The sequence below is a fragment of the Geotrypetes seraphini genome, chromosome 2 (genome assembly GCF_902459505.1).
Source record: "Geotrypetes seraphini chromosome 2, aGeoSer1.1, whole genome shotgun sequence".
Classification (NCBI taxonomy): Eukaryota; Metazoa; Chordata; class Amphibia; order Gymnophiona; family Dermophiidae; genus Geotrypetes; species Geotrypetes seraphini.
Window position 1 is genome coordinate 510353622 of NC_047085.1, and position 20218 is coordinate 510373839.

A 20218-nucleotide genomic window follows, 5' to 3' on the forward strand; every position below is an offset into this window, starting at 1 on the left:
CACGAAGCCCGCGCAGGTGGTCCCATTGGTGACGCGGATCCATCCTTGCCGGCTTCGTTCCAGACCTTACTTGAGAAGCAATTCATTCAGCTCTTTACCACAATGGGGCCGAAGCTTCTCTCTCAGATCCAGCCTGGGCATGCGGAGGTCTCCCGCGAGGTCGAGCCGCCTCCAGTGCCTCAGCAGTACGCACACTCTCTGCAAGGAGCAGAGTCTTTGCCCATGCCTCCATTGGAACCGATTCACTCGATGCAAGGAGTAGAGTCTTTGCGAGTGCCTCCATTGGAACCTATCCACTCGATGCAAGGGCTCTAGTCTTTGCGAGTGCCTCGTGTTTCTTCCAGTCACCACCTCTGTTTCGATCCACCACTTCCAGCCCTATCCACTCACTGGGGGCCTCAGCGAACACACAATCACCTCGTTTGTCGAGGCCTGCTTCGAGGCACAGCTCGCATCATCGATCGAGGCATTCTTCGAAGCACTCATCTAGGCATGCCTCGCCTCATCAGAAGCAGCCTTTTCTTCAGTATTCCCCACCGGCTACTTTGCCTCCTCCACTCCCGGATCTCGAGGACACGGTGGGGTCTTTTTCTCCATCTAGATCCCCATCCTCATTGGATCAAGAGGTCTCGATGTCCTTGAGTCCCTTTCGAGGCACTGCTTTGGCTGACCAGCTGTCTTTTTCTTCTTTTCTCCGTCAGATGGCAGCTGATTTGGACATTCACCTGGACGCTGGGTCCAAATTTTCAAAGGAGTATCTCGAGACCATGCATCTCCCTCAACCTCCTGCTGAATCCCTCAGGCTTCCTCTTCATAAGCTGCTGGATCAGACCTTTGTCCGCTGTCTGGAGACCCCCTTTTCCATCCCCGCTGTTCCGGGAAAATTGGATTCCAGATACCGCACGGTTCATCATAAGGGGTTTGACGATGCCCAGCTATCCCATCAATCCCTTTTGGTGGAATCTTCATTGAAGCGGTCTCATCTCTCCCAGGTATATGCCACTGTTCCACCTGGCAGGGAGGGCAAGACGATGGACAGGTTTGGCAGGCGCATTTACCAGAACTCTATGATGACATCCAGAGTTCTTAACTACAATTTTCATTTTATTACATATTTTGAATTTTTCCTGTCTGTCCTTCCCAAGTTCATGGCCTGCTTGGATCCTCGGGCACATTTTGAATTCCAGGAAGTTCTGGCCTCATTGTCCCAACTCCGGTTGCAACTGATGCAGTCCTCATACAATGCCTTTGAGTTGTCTGCTCGGGCTACTGCTTGCTCAGTAGCTATACGACGGCTTGCGTGGCTATGGACCATCGACATGGACCCCAATCTGCAGGATAGGCTGGCTAATGTCCCGTGCGCTGGTACTGACCTCTTCGATGAGTCCATCGAGGCAGCGACCAAGAAGCTGTCGGACCACAAGAAGTTTTTCCAATCTATTCTCCGTTCGAAGCCCAAGCCAGCTCCTCGTCCTTAACGCCCGCCTTTGATTTACCAGCGGCGTTTTCACCTAAGCAGGCTCCTGCCATCCATCAGCCTCTTAAGAGGCAGCATCCACAGAAGCAACAACAGAAGCCTCAGCCGTCTGCTGTACCCAAGGCTCCTCAGCCTTTTTGACTGTCTCTTTCGAAGCATAACGTCAGTCGTTCTGCCTTTCCCCATTTTTCCCCCTATCGGAGGTCATCTCCATCATTTTTACCACCGATGGATGACTATCACCTCCGACTTCTGGGTCCTTTCCATCGTAAGGGAGGGATACTCTCTTCAGTTCCATCAAGTTCCTCCGGAACATCCTCCAAGAGAGTATCCTTCCTCCTCTGCCCAGACCGCCCTTCTTCTTCAGGAAGCTCAGGCTTTGCTGCAGCTCCGGGCTGTCAAGCCGGTTCCTTTGGCTTAACAAAACAAGGGTTTTTACTCCCGGTACTTCCTTGTTCCGAAGAAGATGGGCGATCTGCGTCCTATTTTGGATCTCAGAGTGCTCAACAAATATCTGGTCAAAGAGAAGTTTTGCATACTGACCCTGGCATCTCTGTATCCCCTCCTCGAGCAGAACGACTGGATCTCAAGGAGCCTATACTCACATTCCCATTCATCCGGCCTCCCGTCAATATCTCAGATTTCGGGTGGGACATCTTCATCTTCAATACCGAGTGCTCCCTTTCGGCCTGACATCTTCACCAAGTATCTGGTTGTGGTGGCCGCAGCGCTCAGGAACCATGGTCTTCAGGTGTTTCCCTACCTGGACGACTGGCTCAAAGGATTCCACGTCTCAGGAAGTCATCCTGGCAACTCATCGCACTATCTGGTTCCTGCAGAGTCTGGGGTTCGAGATCAACTTTCCAAAATCACATCTGCAACCTTCCCAGACTCTTCTCTTCATTGGAGCTGTTCTGGATACTATCCAACTCAGAGCGTTCCTCCCCTCTCAACGTCTGGAAGCTCTTCTCCGCCTTTGTCATTCAGTGTCCTCTCGCCTGTCAATCTTGGCGAGACACATGATGGTGCTTCTGGGTCACATGGCTTCTACAGTACACGTGACTCCTTTTGCCAGACTTCACCTCAGAATTCCTTAGTGGACCCTGGCATCTCAATGGACGCAGGTTTCCGACCCTCTGACTCTACACATCCAGGTCACTCCTGCTCTGACACAGTCTCTTCGCTGGTGGATGCTCTCTTCCAATCTATCCAGAGGCTTGCTTTTTCACACGCCCCCCCATCAGAAGGTGCTCTCGACCGACTCTTCGACTTACGCTTGGGGGGCTCATCTAGATGGTCTCCTTACTCAAGGGTATTGGACCAGTACGGATCGACAGTGTCACATCAATCTCCTGGAAGTCAGGGCGATCTACAATGCTCTCAATGCTTTTCAACATCTGCTTCACGACCGTGTAGTCCTCATTTGCACGGACAACCAAGTCGCCATATATTATGTCAACAAACAGGGAGGCACGGGATCGGCCTCCCTCTGTCAAGAAGCTCTGAAAGTTTGGGATTGGGCGATTCGTCACAACACCTTCCTCAAAGCTGTCTACATTCAGGGGGTGGACAATGCCTTGGCAGACAACTTGAGTCGTCTTCTCCAACCTCACGAATGGACTCTCCATTCCATGCCCCTTCATCACATTTTCTCTCTGGGGAACGCCTCAGATAAACCTCTTCGCAGCCCCCCACAACTTCAAGCTGCCTCAGTTCTGCTCCAGGATCTACACTCCTCATTGCCTCGAGGCAGATGCTTTTCTTCTGGACTGGACAAATCTCTTTCAGTATGCGTTTCCTCTATTTCCTCTCATTCAAAAGACTGGTCAAGCTGAGGTCCGACCATGCCAGCATTATTCTGATTGCTCCTCGGTGGCCCAGGCAACCTTGGTACTCCCTTCTTCTTCAACTCAGCAGCAGGGAGCCATTCCTTCTACCAGTGTTTCCATCGCTGCTTACACAGCATCAAGGATCTCTGCTTCATCCCAACCTGCAGTCTCTCCACCTGACAGCTTGGTTCCTCTCAACGTAACTCCTCTCCAGTTTTCACAAGCTGTGAGGGATGTTTTGGAAGCTTCACGGAAGCCTGCTACTAGACAATGCTATCACCAAAAATGGACTAGATTTTCTACTTGGTGTTTTTCTCATCATCAGGAGCCTCAACACTCCTCCTTATCTTCAATTTTGGACTATCTGTTGCACCTTTCTCATTCTGGCCTCAAGTCTACATCGATATGAGTCCGTCTTAGTGCAATTGCTGCTTTCCATCAGCCGCTTCAAGGGAAACCTCTATCTGCTCATCCTGTGGTTTTCAGATTCATGAAAGGACTTTTCCATGTCAATCCTCCTCTCAAACTGCCTCCAGTGGTTTGTGACCTCAATATTGTTTTCTCAGCTTATGAAACCTCCATTTGAACCTATTGACAAGGCTCATCTGAAGTATCTCACTTGGAAAGTTGTGTTTCTCATTGGCCTAAGTTCTGCTCGTCGAGTTAATGAGCTTCAAGCGTTGGTTGCGGATACACCTTTTACTGTGTTCCATCATGACAAGGTGGTTCTCCGCACTCATCCAAAATTTCTTCCTGAAGTTGTCTCGGAATTTCATCTCAATCCATTGTTCTTCCAGTGTTTTTTCCAAAGCCTCATTCTCATCCAGGAGAATCAGCTCTTCATACTCTGGACTGTAAGCGAGCTTTGGCTTTCTATCTGGAACGCACCAAACCGCACAGAACTGCTCCTCAACTTTTCATCTCCTTTGATCCGAACAAGTTGGGACGTCCTATCTCTAAGCGTACCATTTCCAACTGGATGGCGGCTTGTATCTCTGCTATGCCCAGGCTGGATTACCCCTTCCCAGTAAAGTCACAGCCCATAAGATCAGAGGAACGGCAGCTTCTGTAGCTTTCCTCAGATCGACACCGATTGAGGAGATTTGTAAAGCTGCCACTTGGTCCTCGGTTCATACCTTCACTTCTCATTATTGTCTGGATACTTTCTCCAGACGGGATAGATAGTTTGGCCAAACAGTATTGCAAAATTTATTCTCCTAAGTGGCCAACTCTCCCACCATCCCACTTTGGTTAGCTTGGAGGTCACCCACTTGTGAGAATACCTGCCTGCTTGTCTTGGGATAAAGCACAGTTACTTACCGTAACAGTTGTTATCCAGGGACAGCAGGCAGCTATTCTCATATCCCACCCACCTCCCCTGGGTTGGCTTCTCTGCTAGCTATCTGAACTGAAGAGATGGGTGGGAAGGCACTCGCACATGCGCGGTGTGGGCGACTCGAAACTTCGAATTTCTTCAAGCAAGACTGCTTGTGAGGCGTCCGCATCGGGGCTCCGTTGGATCACGTCACCCACTTGTAAAAATAGCTGCCTGCTGTCCCTGGATAACAACTGTTACGGTAAGTAACTGTGCTTTAGAGGAGGGAGGATGCCGTGTAGGATATTAAAAGCTAGGCAGGAGGATTTAAAATGAACCCTGGCGATTATTGGGAGCCAGTGGAGTTTACTCTAAATATGCAAAATCCAACTGCCTACTAGACAATTGTCCTCTGATTATCATGAAAACAGCCCCCTTTGCATTCAAACCTGAATTCTTTACCTGGGTCCCTCTTTGCCTGTCCACTGGCTACTTCCCGTCGGAACTCAGCCACATTCTTGTGACTCCTATTTTCCAAAACTCCAAGGAATCAGTCTCTTCGGTTTCCAATTACAGACCCATCGCCAACATACCTCTTTTCCTTAAACTAATGGAAGGTCTAGTTAATCTTGATCTCATGAAACATTTAGAGAAGTTCAACATTCTTCACTACTCTCAGTCAGGATTTTGTACAAACTACAGTATGGAAACCGTCATAGCGTTGCTGACCAATCATCTCTTCCACCTGTTTTCTCTGAGACAAAGCGCATTGATTCTCCAGTTTGACTTAAGCAGTGCCTTTGACCTTGTCGACCATGACATTGTGCTCAGATGCCTGGATTCTATTGGCATTTCTGGACAGGTACTAACCTGGTTCACAGGTTTTTTTAAAAACCGCACCTACCAGGTCCACAGCGATGGAACCTTCTCCCAATCTTGGTGCAATCCCAGCGGAGTTCCACAGGGCTCCCTCTCTCTCCTTCTCTATTCAACATCTACATGGCATCATTGGGACACATGTTATCTGACTTAAAACTGAAATCATTCATATATGCAAATGACATTACAATTATCCCCATAACCTCACTGACACAAGAAACTGAACAATTCACCTCATCTGTTCTCACTAGGGTTGAGCAATGGACCACACAATTCAAACTAAAATTGAACCCTGAAAAAAACAAGCTCTTCCTGGCAAGTCCTAACCACAAGCTAACGAATACCTCTCTGAAATTAAACGGGCTAATTTACCCAATCAATCCTTCCATCAAAATCCTTGGTGTCATCCTGGACCGATGCCTGACTTTTGAAGACCACACCAACGCTCAGGTTAAAAAATGCTTTAGCACCCTCTGGAAACTCTGTACCATCAAACACTATTTTGACTTCCTCTCTTTTCGCTTGCTGGTTCAATCTCTAATCTTAAGCACCTTAGATTACTGCAATATCATATACCTGGGATCCTTTAAGAAGACCATGAAACGCCTGAGAATCTTACAGAATATTGCAGTCTGCCTCATTTATGGCCTCAAAAAGTCAGATCATGTAAGCCCGTTCTACAGAAAACTTCACTGGTTGCCAATGGAGGCAAGGGTCATCTTCAAGTTTGCCTGCCTTTGCTTCAAAACCATAACGGCTTATACACAATCTACATGTCACACCACTTTGTATTCCCAAGCACCACTCGCACACACAATGCCTATCTGTTTACCTTCCCCTCCCTGAAGGGCTGTATCTACAAGAGATTCCTCGATAGAACACTGTCATTCCAAGCAGGCAAATGGAATAAATGCCTAACCACCCTCATTTCAAATACATCTTCCTACCAATCCTTTAGGAAATCAATTAAAACCTATCTCTTTGATAAATTTCTCTGACTCCTTCCTGTCTTGTCGTACCTCTGAAATACTTGTTGTATCCCTGATATTCTTCTGGATATACCTAGCCTCTCTTGACTTACCAATGTAATTTGAAAATATTTTCTGTAACATTGCTGTCTGTGTACAGTCTCTTCCTCTGTAAACCGCTCTGAACCGCTTGTGGTACTTGCGGTATACAAAAATAAAGTTTTTATTATTATTCTAGACCAGCGATGGCGAACCTATGGCACGCGTGCCAGCTGTGACACGCGAAGGCCTTGCAGCTGGCACGCGGGAAGGTCCGCAATAGAGAGCTGCACGGGAACAGGACTGGATGTACTAAGTCGCGCGGCTTTTCTCCATACCTGCTCTGCTTGCAGCACAGAGCCGAACGGAAGTCTTCCCGACGTCAGCGCTGACGTCGGGAAGACTTCCGTTCGGCTCTGTACTGCAGGGAGGGTAGGTAAGGAGGAGTAGCCTCGCGGCTCGAGTGGCTACCAAGGGAGGGGGGCGGTCCGCCCCGCCCCGTGTGCAGCACAGCCGGCCAGGTCCCCTTTTGTGGCGCTAACCCGACCGACCGACAACAGCCCTAGTCCGACAAACCTCCCTGCCCTTAACCGCGAATCTAAATTATCTTCTTACAGCAGCTGTAAAAAGGAAATTTAGATTTGCGGTTAAGGGCAGGGAGGTTTGTCAGACCGGGGCTGTTGTCGGTCTGTCGGTCGGGGAAGCGCCACAAAAGTAAGGGGACCTGGCCGGCTGTGCTGCACCCAGGGCGGGAGAGGAGGGGGAAAAGGACGCTGAAAGCACTGGGAAAGACAAAGGGGTGGAGAAGGACGCTGAAAGGCCATGGGAACGACGGGGTGGGGGGGAAGGACACAAAGCATTTGTGGAAGACAGAAGGGGGAGAAGGACGCTGACAGGACATGGGGAAGACGGGGGGGGAGAAGGATGCTGAAAGCACATGGGGAAGACAAAGGGGTGGAGAAGGACGCTGAAAGGACATGGGGAAGATGGGGGGGTGGAGAAGGATGCTGAAAGGCCATGGGGAAGACAGAGGGGGGAGAAGGACGCTGACAGGACATGGGGAAGATGGGGGGGAGAAGGACGCTGAAAGGAAATGGGGAAGAGAAAGTGGGGAGAAGACGCTGGCAGGGAAGAAGACAGAGATGCCAGACTATGGGGGGAGCGGAGGGAAGAAGATGGGTGCCAGACCAATTTGGAAGGGGGGAGAAAGGGAGAGGCACAGTAACAGAGCAAATGGAAGACACAGAAGGAAGAGAGACAGTAGATGGAAGGAACTGAATGAGAACATGAGGAAAGCAGAAACCAGGCAACAAAGGTAGGAAAAGAATTCTTTTTTTTTTTTTTTTTTTTTTGCTTCAGGATAAAGTAGTATATTAGTTGTGTTGATAAAAAATTTATAAACAAAAGAGGCTCTGGTAGAAACCCGTTTACAAAGTGTGTATTCTTCCAATAAAGTCTTTTTGCTTATTTGTAAATGGGTTTCTACCAGAGCCTTTAATTCAGTAGCATAACTAAATGAAATAACTATTTCTGAAGTTTATGGGGACGGGCGGGGACGGAGGACATTCCTCGTGGGGACGGGTGGGATTCCTCGTGGGGACGGGTGAGACTTTGGCGGGGATGGGTGGGATTTCTGTCCCCGTGCAACTCTCTAGTCCGCAATTAAGATATGCGGCGCGGCGGGAGGCGAGTGTGCCGGTGTCTGCTTTGCAGCTCACCTGGCAACAGGGCCGAACTGGCCATTGGGAGGGCTGGGCTTTGTCCCGGTGGGCTGCGGCCCATCCTCTTGTGCTGGCTGAAGTCCTGTGAGTGGATGTTTAGCCTGCCTGTCTTCCCTTTAGTATCCTATGAGCCAGGCAGTGTGTGAGGGGGAAGTGGGGGGAGGAAGAGAAGCTTCACACTGAGTCTGTCACAGGAACTCAGTGAGGCTGTAGTGTGACTCCACATGTGACATCTGTAATCAGGAACAGTTCCTAGTGCTCCCATGCTAGAGAGGTGAGGATATGGGGGGATGTTAATGTGTCTAATAATGTGCTCCTCTGTAAAAACCTCTGTATCTTCCATGGGGACATGCTAAATTCGAGGAAATAAAAAAGCTGCTTATGATGATTGCATAGAGAAGTTCAGTAAGCTGAGAGGAGGGCTGGGCTCTCTGTGAACAACCAACACACTAATCCTCTGCGCTGTACCTTATGGAAAACTCAATATAGCAAAAAGTGTATATGTGGCCCTTCACATATACACTTTTGTAAACATCATAATAAAATAACAAAGGCTCCAATAATGAAAAATAAAAGTCCTTTTCCCATACACTCAGGTTGTACAAGTCCGGTTTTCACCCGGACAGTATATTTTTTGACCAAAACGGATGTCTACAATTAGTAAAATTCCCAATCACATATTTTTTTATGGGGATGGATTTGTATACAGCACTTAATTAGATTTTTTTTATTATACAAATTTTATCTTTTTGTAGACTTTAAGTCTTGAACAAAGAAAATGAGTACAGCAAAAAAAGCAAAACCAGATAGTGGAAGACCATTCCAAGAGGCCTGGACAGAGACATATGGAGTGATTGAACGCAGTGGGAAAGCATTGTGTATTATGTGTAATGAAAGTGTTGTGTCTCGCACATCAAGTGTCAAACGTCACTTTGAGACCAACCATAACAGTGTTGCTGAACTTGGTTTAGCTCAAAGAAAAGAGTTCCTTGTAGGAAAATTAAAGAAATATCACTCCCAGTCTCTTAGTTTTAGCAACTATCTTTCAAAAACTAATCATCTTACAGTTGCCAGCTTTCAAATTTCACTGTGCATGGCAAAACATGGTAAGCCCCTCTCTGATGGAGATTTTATCAAAAAGGCAATTTTGGCTAGGAGTAATTCACTCTTCCATGATTTCCAAAACAAAGGATAAAATTGTGCAGCGCATCTCTGAGATGCCGCTAAGCAGAAATACTGCAAAAGATAGGATTCTGCGAATGGCTGCTGATGTTAGTCAACAGCTTACTTGCGACTTACAAAAAGCACCCTTCTACTCCATGTGTTTGGATGAAAGTACAGATATTACTAACCATGCAAGACTAGCGCTCATTTTGCGTTATGCTACTGGTGACATCATGAAAGAAGAGCTGGTAAAACTGCTGTCTTTGCCTGGAAGAACACAAGGGATAGATATCCACAATGCTGTGATGGAGGCTTTTTCATCACTAGACATAAGTCCAGAAAAAGTGGTTTCAGTTACTAGCGATGGAGCACCTAGCATGGTGGGGACAACATCAGGATTCATTCATTTCTTTGCTAAGGAAGCAAAACATCCACTGATTCAATTTCACTGCATAATACATCAAGAGGCTCTCTGCGCCAAAGAAAGCAGCAAAAAACTTGACGATGTCCTCAAAGATGTAACAAAAATGGTGAACTTCATCATGGCGCGTGCTCTTAATTTTCGACAATTTCAAGCCCTTGATGAGGTTCAGGCACAATATAACATTTTAATGATGTACAATAATGTCCGGTGGCTGAGCAGAGGACGAGTGTTAGAGAGATTTGTGGCCTGCTTGGAAGAAGTTAGGCTATTTATGAACGAAAGGGGGAAGACTATCCTCAACTCACCAACATGGCCTGGCTTACCAACCTCATGTTCTTTACAGATTTTACTAACCACTTTAATGTACTAAACAAAAAATTACAAGGCATGGGAAAAACAGCAGAAAGCATGTTTAGTGACATCAAAGCTTTTGAGAGAAAATTGCATGTTTTTGAAAAAGACCTTGAGAGTGGACAACTAAAATATTTTCCCAACCTAAAAATACATTTGGATAATTCTACAACATTTGTGGACAGTCATAAAAAACACCAGGAAATCCACAAAGCATATTCCACCATTGTAGCCGAAGCAAAGGAGAATTTTAGTAAAAGATTTTCTCAGTTCCGTAAGATGGAGACAACCCTTTCATTTATAACTTCCCCAGAAAAGTCCACATTTGAAGATCTTGATCTTTCCTGCTTACAGTGGTTGGATATTCAAAATTTAGAAATGGAGCTACTGGAATTTCAAGAAAGCTCTATCTGGAAAAGTAAATTCAATGACCTGCGTGCGGCTCTTGAACGTATTGAGTGTGAAAGGGTGACAAATGAAATCACTGCTAGCAGTTCTGAAAAATGAAATCCTAAAAGCGTGGAGTTCTCTGCCAGACAATTTTAAGTCCATGAAAGCACTTGGAATTGCTCTTCTTACTTTGTTTGGGTCATCCTATGCTTGTGAGCAGCTGTTTTCGGCTTTGAATCATATAAAATCTGATGCTAGAAACAGATTAACGGATGACATGAGTGCTGCATGTGTTGCTCTGAAATTAACGCACTATGAGCCAAGGATTGACAAGTTATCAGCCTGCATGCAACAACAAAAATCACAATTTTTTTCAGAGTATGCTCAATGCATATGTTTACATGAAACAGTGTTTTCAGTTTGCAGTTAAGACACTTTCTAAGTTATTTAAATATTATTTAAAGATGTTATTTAAAAAAGGGACTTTACATGGCTCTGTTGTATTCCAATCTGGAATTTCCAATAAAAACGGTTGGTTTAATTGAAAGCTCTTTTGTTTGCTTTACATCATATTATTAGAAATGTAATGATTTAACTATTTTCTAATTTGATTGTAAATTTTACAAAAAAACATGTATAGACTCTTTGGGAATACACACCGAGTCTTGACACAGTTAACAGTTTTAAGAAGTTTATCTTTTTTTTTACTCAGGATACATTTGACATGTTATGTGAATAATACATTTAAAATATATTGTGTAACTGAATCAAATTATTCCTAAATTCATTAAATTGAATGAAATCATTAAAACATTATAAATTGCCAATAAATTGAAATGAAAACCAAAGGATTGTGAATCAAATTGATTCTCTGACAATACAAAGATTCCAACCTTTAAAAATGATGTTACATAGTTCAGGCAACTTTATAAAGAGTTTTTAGATACTAAAATCTTGTTATTAAGGTTTAATTGACGTGCTGGCACTTTGAGGAAATTCTTTGGTTTTGTGTGGCAGTTTGGGCACTCGGGCTCAAAAAGGTTAGCCATCACTGTTCTAGACGGTTGGGTTATATTCCTATGACTGCATGCCTGTGCAGAAGAAATCCACTCTGGATTTTCTTTCTGTGTGTCATCTGTACTTCACTGGGCTCCCTAGCTCCACTTACAGTTTTTTCTGCTGCACATGTGCCTCCAGTAGTGTGGTGTTCTTCTTTCCCAATTTTATTATTTTATTCGATGTATTTTTCTTGTCCTCTCTTTGGGATTTCTGGGGCTTGGAGCAATTCTTCAGCTCTGCCTGCATTGAGATCACACAGAGTTCGGTTTCACAGGTTGCTGGCTCCATCTTTTCACCTCCGCTCATCCCTGAGCATGTCCATCTGTCCGCAGGGGTAAAGTTGCAGTTGGGAACACGGCCAGACTGGGAGCCCAAAGATCACCTTCAAAGAGGCATTCCCAACAAGGGCACCGAAACGCTGATCCAGCTACTGTAAGAGAGCTGAGACAGGTCACAGTGAGTACACAGGTTGTCACAGCCTGTGAGGTGAATTGGGGAGGTGAGGTGAATTGGGGAGGTTTAAAAATCCATGTTTTCAGGGTTTCTGCATGCTCCCTTGTGTTTCCCCACCTGAAAAATCCTAAAATTACAGTTTTTAAACTTCTATCTGTGAAAAATATTGTGATTTTGGCGCAAATTTCTTAGCGGCGGCTATCTTGCATTTTTAGCTATCTTTTTTTTTTTTTTTCAAAAGCTCCCTGCTTCTCCAAAACTGCAGGTTTTGTCTCAGAACTTGTGATGGAGTCCTTGTGCTCTAATGTGAATTAATTCCAGGATTGCACAAATTGGGTGCATTTGGAGTGTTTTTGCACCACATGGTGCAGCTGGGAGTAGCAGCAGCGCAAAGCTTTCCCCCCCACTTAGCTAGCCTGGTGGGATGGCATATTTTGTTTTCCTGGCAAGGCTGCTGGTTCAGTGTGGAGGGCTGCAGACCCTCTGCAGTCTCAAGAACACAATTTTCAGTCATTTCTGGGTGACTTTACACTTCAGACTTTATGGCATTTCTGTGGAATGAGTTTTGCTGCAGGTGTTATTTCCTGCACAGTCCCTGTCCCGCATCTATTCTGTCTCTAAAACAGCATTGCCTTTAAGGGCACTTATTTCTCTCATTCCGCCGCTGTTCTAGCGCTGCCTGCTCCTGATCTGAGTGATCTTTGGATGTTGGCCAATGGCTCCGTAGAGCGATTTCTTTAACAAACATTCTTTCCGGGAAACAGTCTCCTGTTTCTGTCAAGGCACATTCTTCTGGAAGTATGGCTTCTTTGTAGGCCAAAGCTAGTCCGGGAAACAGTCTCCCGTTTCTGTCAAGGTACATTCTACTGGAAGTATGGCTTCTTTGTGGGCCAAAGCTAGAGCTGTCTCCTCTGAGGAGCTATGCATGGTAGCAACGTGGTCCTCTCTTCACATGTCTACCAAGTTCTACAGAGTGGATATGGCAGCGAGACAGGACTCTGCCTTTGGGTCCTCCATTATATGCAAATTTCTTTCATGCATATTCATTACGGATATCCTGAAAACCTGACTGGCAAAGGGGTATTCCAGAACAGGGGTGCCCGCACTTTTTTGGCTTGCGAACTACTTTTAAAATGACCAAGTCAAAATGATCTACCAACAACAAAATTTTTAAAAAACACAAAGCACACTGTACGCAGAGAAAATGTTAATTATCATTTATATTCGGCTTTTTTTCATAGAGGTCAAGGCAGATGACTTTAAAATATGCAATGTCACCTAAGTAACAACTAAACAAAAATAGTCAACTATACCTCCTCCCCTTTTACTAAACTGTGATAGTGGTTTTTAGTACAGGGAGCTGTGCTGAATGCCCCGGCTTCTCCTGACGCTCATAGATTCCCTGCTCTAAAAAACGCTATTGCAGTTTAATAAAAGGGGCCATAGTGCAAAATTTAGACAGCAGACATAAATTCTCAAAATGGATACATTTTAATCACTAAATTGAAAATAAAATCATTTTTCCTACCTTTGGTGATTTCATGAGTCTCTGGTTGCACTTCCTCTGACTGTGCATCCAATATTTATTTCTTTTTCTTTCTTCCTACCTCCTGCATGCTTCCTATCCTCCAAACCTCATTCAATTCCCCAACCAACATCTCTCTCTGTCCCTCCATGAGTCCAACTTTTTCTTCCTCTCTCTCCCTGCTCCCCCCTTTCTTCCTTTATCTCTCTCCCAGCCCCGCTTCTTTCTGTCTTTCTTTCTCTCTCCCTGCTCCCCCTTCCTTTCTTTCTCTGTCTGTCTCCCGGCCCCGCTTCTTTCTGTCTTTCTTTCTCTCTCCCTGCCCCCTTTCTGTCTTTCTCTCTGCCTGCCCTCCCCCTTTTTCTTTCTTTCTCTTTCTATCTCCCTGCCCCCCTCTTTCTGTCTTTCTTTTTCTCTCCCTACCCCCTTTCTTTCTCTTTCCCTGCCCCTCCTTTCTTTCTGTCTTTCTCTCTCCCTGCCTACCCTTTCTTTCTCTCTTTCTCCCTTCCCATCCTTTCTCTCCCTGCCCAACCTTTCTTTTTTTCTCCCTACCCAACCTTTCTGTCTTTCTCTCTCCCTGCCCCCCAATCCACCGCCACCAATTTTTCCCTGCTTCCCTGTCACCACAAAAGCCAGGCCCACGCCGGACCTACAAGCCTACCCTCTCGTGTTGAAGAGGAAGTTATGGGCGAGCCTGGAGCTTCCTCTCTGACATCAGAATTTACATCGGGGGGGGGGAGGCTTGTGGGCCAGGAGCAGGCCTGGCTTTTGCGGCATCCATGAAGCAGGGAGAACGCAAAGGCAACACGAGTCTATTGGGCTCTGCGGTCGACTCGCGTTGCCCTTGCGATCTACTGGTCAATCGCGTTCGACCTTTTGGCCACCCCTGGTCTAGAATGTCTCGCTTATTGCACTGGAAAAGGAGATTATGTAAGCTCTTTTTCAGTAGATAGGTGAGCTATTCTAGATTCCCGCCCAGTTCTTCCTGCGCCTGCTTACTGTTTTAGTCTGTTTATGCTTCTCCAAATTCTTTCTTGGATGCCTGTCAGCCCTTGTGGGCTGGGGGAATTCTGTATATATGTTGCCTTGTTCTGCATGATTAGTTTCAGAGCTTCTTTGTGGCATTTGTTGGCTGTTTGCCATTGATATTTTCATGAGATGCTTTCTTTCCTTCCATATCTCGGGTGTCTTTACTTCACGTTTATTTGGTGGCTGTCAGTGCTTGGGTACTAAACTGTAGGTGGAGCTAGGGAGCCCAGTGAAGTACAGGGCAGACACAGAGAGAAAATGTGGAATGGATAACATCTGCACAGGCATGCAGACATAGGAATATAACCCAACTGTCTAGACTGGTGGTATTCAACCCAGTCCTCAAGGACCACCTGGCCAGTCAGGTTTTCAGAAGGAGTGTATGGTGCAGTGGTTGGAGCTACAACCTCGGCACCCTGGGGTTGTGGGCTCAAACCCTGTGCTGCTCCTTGTGACCCTGGGCAAGTCACTCAGTCCTCCATAGCCTCAGGTACGTTAGATAGATTGTGAGCCCACCGGGACAGGTAGGGAAACATACTTGAGTACCTGATTGTAAAACCGCTTAGATAATCTTGATAGGCGGTATATAAAAACCTAATAAACTTGAAACTTGAAATCCACGATTAATATGAATTATAGATATTTTGAAAACCTGAGTAGCCAGGTGGTCCCTGAGGACTGGGTTGAATACCACTAGTCTAGAATACGTGTCAAACACAAGGCCCATGGGTTGAATCTGGCCCGCTTGGCCATTTATACGGCCTGCAATGACTTTGCACCTGACACTACACACTCCGGGAACCTCCTTGAGTCCCGACTTCCCCACCACTGAAATTTAAAATCTTTGGGCAGCCAACGCAAAGCCAGCCTTCCACCACTGGCCTGCCCCGGAATTGTTCTTTCTGCAGCATCCTGACAACATGGGAAGAGGAAGTGCTGCAGAAAGAACACTTCCAAGACAGGCGGACTGCAGGAGCCTGGCTTTGTGTTGGCTGCCTGAAGATTTTAATTTTCAGCAGCAGGGAGGTGGTAGGTGGGGGAGTTGGAATCTGGGGACTGTCATACCATAGGATTTAGCTGAGAGGGGAGGGCTGGGATTGAGAATGATGGAAGGACATGCTGCATGGGCTGAGGGAGGGGGTTGGTAAGTATTACATTACATTACATTACATTAGTGATTTCTATTCCGCTTGTGCCTTGCGGTTCTAAGCGGATTACAAGTTAGAAGACTGGACATTTCCAGTAGCATTGCAGTACATATAATCAAGAATGCGTTAAGTTACAATTGTTGTTCTGGACTTTTCCAGGATAAATTGGTAGTAGATAGTAGATAGTGATAGGTTGTTTAGACGAATAGAGATAATATTGTCCGGATTCTGTTGTTTAGACGAGTAGAGATAATACTGTCCGGATTCGGGTGTTGCTGGTGGTGGTGTTAGGGTAGTCATGAGAGCATTTTCTAATACTTTTGTGAGGTTATGATGATGGGAAGTGTTTTTTGAAGAGATGAGTTTTGATTTCTTTTCGGAATGCTTTAATGTCTATTGATTTGGTCAGTAGATTGGTGATGGTAGTATCGATCTTTGCTGCCTGTGTCGCTAAAAGGCTGTCATATAGTTTCTTTCGTCGTGTTCCTTTGAGAGGGGGGTGAGTGAATAGGCTCTGAGTTCTCCTTAATCTGTGTGAGAGGTTACGGTGTAGTCTGTTGTTTAGGTAGCTGGGTGCTGTTCCATGTATTACTTTGTATAGTAGACAGTAGAATTTGAACTGGGATCTTGCTTTTATTGGTAGCCAGTGTGAGTCTAGGTATGCTTTGGTGATGTGGTCATATTTGCCTAGTGAGTAGATGATTCTGAGGGCTGTGTTCTGAACTGTCTGTAATTGTTTTATCATGTAATTTGGGCATGATAGGTATAGGCTGTTACAGTAATCTACAATACTCAGTACTAGGGATTGTACTAATATCTTGTATTGATCTTTGTTGAAGAATTTTCTTATTTTTCTTAGGTTACGTATTGTGAAGAATGCTCTTTGGATGATTTTGTGGATTTGAGACTGCATTGTGCAGTTTCTGTCTAGTAGAATTCCCAGGATCTTGAGTGTGCTTTGCATTGGGTACTTGATTGTATTTACTTCTAGTTCTGTGAGAGATGGGTTTTTTTCCCTTTCCAGTAGTAGGAATTTAGTTTTTTCCGAGTTCAGTTTTAGTTTATGATTTGACATCCATTTTTCTACCGTTTCCATTATCATTTTCAGGTGGTTTGTGGATAAGGGGTCTTGAATATTAAAGGGGAGGAGGATAGTTATATCATCTGCGTAGCTGAATGATACTGTGTTTAGGGCGTCTAGGGTTATGCCTAGGGATGCTATGAAGAGGTTAAATAATATGGGTGACAATGGTGATCCTTGTGGTACTCCACATGGGTTTGACCATGGGTCGGATATGTGCTCTTTTGATTTGACTTTGTATGTTCGTGTTTTGAGGAAGCTTTGGAACCATTTGTGAACATTACCTGAGATTCCTATTGCGTCTAATATCTGGAGTAGTGTGTGATGGTCAACTAGGTCGAATGCCGCAGAAAGATCGAGTTGAATGAGAAGCAGCTTGTTTCCTTTGCTGAGGTGTTGTCGGGCAATGTCTAATAGTGATACCAGTAGAGTTTCTGTGCTATGGTTGGATCTGAATCCAGATTGTGATGGATGTAGTATGTGATGGTCTTCAAGGTAGTTGGAGAGGTGTTGTGCGACAAGGCCTTCTGTTATTTTAATGTATAGAGGGATTGAAGCGATTGGTCTATAGTTTGCAGGATTATCTATAGGACCTTTGGGATCTTTTAGGATAGGTGTAATTATGATTTCTCCTAATTCCGGTGGGAAATGACCTTCACTTAGTGTTGTTTGAAGCCATAGTGTGAGGCTAGCTTTAAATTTGGTGGAAGCTGTTGCTAGTAAGTATGAGGGACAGTTGTTCAAGTCACATGAGGATTTGCTGTATTTTTTGTAAAGCCTGTTCAAGTCTGACCATTGTATCTTTGGGAAGTTTGTCCATATCCTGTCTGCTGGGATTGCTTCATCTGTTTTGGGATGCACAGGCTGGGGGTTCAGAAGAGAGGGAAAGAGATGCTGCCGGTGTGTGACAGAAGAGAAAAAGAAAATTCTTGCACATAGGAGTGTGGAATGGGAGGGAAAGAGAGATGATATACATAGGGAAAAGGGAGAATTGTTGGATATGATAGTGGTTATATGATAGTGGTGGAGGGGAGGGAGGAGAGATGACTCAAAGAAGGGAGAGATGTCAGATTACAGAGAAGGGTGATGGAAGGAGGGAAGACAGATATATCAGACCACTGGAATGGATGGGAAGGAAGGAGAGAGAGATGCCAGACCGCATAAAGGAGAGAAATATTAGACCTCGGGAAGAGAGAGAGAAGTGCCAGACCATGAGAGAGGAGCGAGATTCCAGGCTCTGGGAAGGAAAGATGAAAGATGCCAGACCATATGAGGGGGAAAGGGGGAAGACAGAGATGTCTGGCCATGGGAGAGGGATGAGATGGTGCACAGGGATTGGGGGTAAGGGGAAACGATGATGCACAGCAATGGTGTGGCGGGGAAGTGAAGAAATTCTTCTTATGGATCGAAGGGGAATAGGGGAGGAGATGGTACACATGGATAGATGGGAAGAGAAGGCATGGAAAAGTAGATTTTCAGTAGAAAGCAGAAAAATGAAAGAAAGTTGAATGTTAAAAGTTAATGCTAAAGATGGATGTATATAAACTGACCTCACTTCAAAATAGTAACCTGTCTGTGGAATGTGATCAAAAATATTAAGTTACTCAGAGACGTGAAACTCTACAAGGAAGATATGCACCCTCCTAGGATTGATACAGAGTTTACCTTCCAGTCATTGCAACTGTTTCAATAATGATCACGCTCCAAGACAGAATGAAATCTTTTGTATCGACAGCGTTTACACATCACTCATTTCAGAATAATCATTGAAAGCTTTAAAGGACTTTTATTATATTTATGACTGAGTCTCCTGAAGAAGAAAACGAAACGGGGCCATGTTGGGACCCCAAACCCTTCATAAAGCTAAGTTATCGCATTACAACTCGTTCATTTCAGGTGGTGTTTATTTGACAAAGCATATTACATTACATTACATTATGTTTTGAAACATTTGAAAGATTGTGACATTTTTATTCTTTTGTATCCTATATTGGAGCATGATCATTATTGAAACAGTTGCAATGACTGGAAGGTAAACTCTGTATCAATCCTAGGAGGGTGCATATCTTCCTTGTAGAGTTTCACGTCTCTGAGTAACTTAATATTTTTGATCACATTCCACAGACAGGTTACTATTTTGAAGTGAGGTCAGTTTATATATATTTTTTGACTCAAGCATTTTCTGACTTCCCCTAGTTTTCAACTAGTATTATCCCTGTGATTTCTTTTTTTTTTTTTTTTAGTTCAATAATTTTATTGAATATTATAAATAATATACAGAAAGCATTTCAAATACTTAGAAACTGAATAAGAAGCAATGGTGTAGAAACAAGAGAAACCATAATTACAATCATTTGCATATAACCAGACTAGTAACAAGGGTCCAGAGTATTTAGAACTGCTAAGAAAAGAAATAGAAAAGGCAGAGAAGCAGGAAGAGTGAAGTAGAGGAAAAAAGAGAGAAAGAAAAAGAGCCTGTGATTTCTAAAAGATGGATGTATGGCAGAAAGTGAAGGAGAGAAAAACAGCAAATGGATAAGGTGGCCCTGCATACACAGTTAAGAGCACAGACAGAAGGAAGTGCAGCCAGAGACTGGGAAAGATGGTTTGAAAACCAAAATCACCAGGCAACAAAGATAGGGGAAATTATTTTATTTTCAATTTAGTGATTGAATCGTGTCTATATTTTGCACTGTTTCTATTTCTTTGGGGGTTGTACTGCAAGCAGAGTCTTGAATCTTAGAGTTTTGTTTGTATATATTAGTACTTTTATTTTTTGATCCTGTATTTGCATAGGGGTTATCTGTGTTCTGGTAGGATTGAATGTTGAGAAGCTTTGTGTGCTTTGTGTAGTTTAATTTTGTGGTAAACCATTATGTGTTGTTAACCTGACTCCAGAGATAAAAAAAATCATTTATCCTTTATTTTAAATCAGATTGAATTGTGGATGACTGAATTTAAATTGAAACTTAATCCTGAAAAAAAACTCAAATTCTTTCTGGCGAGCCCTAATGACAAAATTAAACATACATCAATATTTTTGAATGGTTAGGATTTTCCTATAGACTATTCCATAAAAATTTTGGGAGTGACATTGGGCCTTAGAAGAACATACGGATTTGTTATTCAGAAAATGTTTCTCGGTCTTATGGAAACTCCAAACCATTAAAAAATATTTTGATGTAGTATTATTTTGTCTGCTAGTTCAGTCTTCCATCTTAAGTATGCGTGACTATTGCAATATTATTTATTTGGAAACATACAAGAAAACCTTGAAAAGACTTTGGGTTATTCAAAATTCAGCTGATTTTTGGTTTGAAAAAAATGGAAACATGTTATTCCCTATTATCAAAAACAACATTGGTTACC